The sequence below is a fragment of the Gekko japonicus genome, unplaced genomic scaffold (assembly GCF_001447785.1).
Source record: "Gekko japonicus isolate JY-2015 unplaced genomic scaffold, Gekko_japonicus_V1.1 scaffold3232, whole genome shotgun sequence".
NCBI lineage: Eukaryota > Metazoa > Chordata > Lepidosauria > Squamata > Gekkonidae > Gekko > Gekko japonicus.
The window spans coordinates 986-2,382 of NW_015167153.1; positions in this window are offsets into that span (position 1 = coordinate 986).

The following is a 1,397-nucleotide window of genomic DNA, read 5'->3' on the forward strand; positions in this document are numbered from 1 at the left end:
CTAGTGAGAAGTCAGTAGTTCTCCTAAAACAAAGTTAATTCACTAATCAACTAATCATGCCAGAAATTGCAAATTTACAATAGCTAAATCTCTGGGTACAGCCCCCATAAATAAACCTTACCCACCCTAATCTCCCTTCTTGCTACCCTCTCAGGCAGCAAGATTAAACTACTACTCAAACCTAACTATGAAGGGTGGGTGGGTATCTATCTATCTATCTATCTATCTATCATCATCATCATCATCATCATCATCATCTATCTCACTACAATTCCATGTAAGTGGGAAAAGTAGCAGAAGACAGAAGCACATAAGAATATAAGAGAACCCATGTATGATCAGGCCAATCGCCCATTACAATCCAACACTCTGTGTTACACAGTGGCCAAAACCCAGGTGCCATCACGACGTCCACCAGCGAGGCCGGAACTTTTGCCCCCCAGCACCAAGAATAGTTTCAGTTCAGTTTATTTCTATTACAGTCCTTAGACCAGATATGCTTACAGATATGTATATATGTATATAAATTACAGATAAACAAGGGTCATTTCGTAGAAAAAGAGCTAGGGGAACTCATTAGCATAACTCATTAGCATATGCCACTCCCCCTGACATCACCGAAAGTGTGTCATAAGGCCACACCCCCTGACATCACCTGAAGTGTGTCATAAGGCCACACACCCCGCCCCCAACGGTCCCGGCTGCCGGTCCCGGCCTTGCAGCTCCACTGCCGAGCCCCATGAGGGGCCCGGCAGTGGACCTGCAAGGCACCTGTTATCTGTTCTAAACCTACTGCTCATTAATTTCATTGAGCACCCACGAGTTCTTGTATTGTAAGATAGGGAGAAAAGTACTTCTTTCTCTATCTTCTCTATCCCATGCATAATTCTGTAAAACTCTATCATGTCACCCCATAGTCATCATTTCTCCAAGCTAAAGAACCCTAACCTCTTTAACTTTTCTTCATAGGGAAGCTGTTCCATTTTAGTGGCCCTTTTCTGCACTTTCCCCAACGCTATATCTTTTTTAAGGTGCGGTGACCAGAACTGCACACAGTATTCCAAACGAGGCCACACCATAGATTTATACAGGGGCATTATGATACTGGCTGATTTGTTTTTAATCCCCTTCCTAATAACTCCTACCATAGCATTTGCCTTTTTTATTGCAGTTGCACCCTGAGTCAACATTTTCCTTGAGTTATCTAGCATGACTCCAAGATCTCTCTCCAGGTCAGTTACTGCCTGTCTGGACCCCATCAACATCTCTCTATATAATAGTTCTGTTTTGGTAGTGGCACTCTCCTGAACATTCCACACGCTCCCAAATCAGTTGACTCCCTGATCTGACATTCAGAAGCTGTCTCTATTCGACTTCCGGTACGGCGCATCGACGAA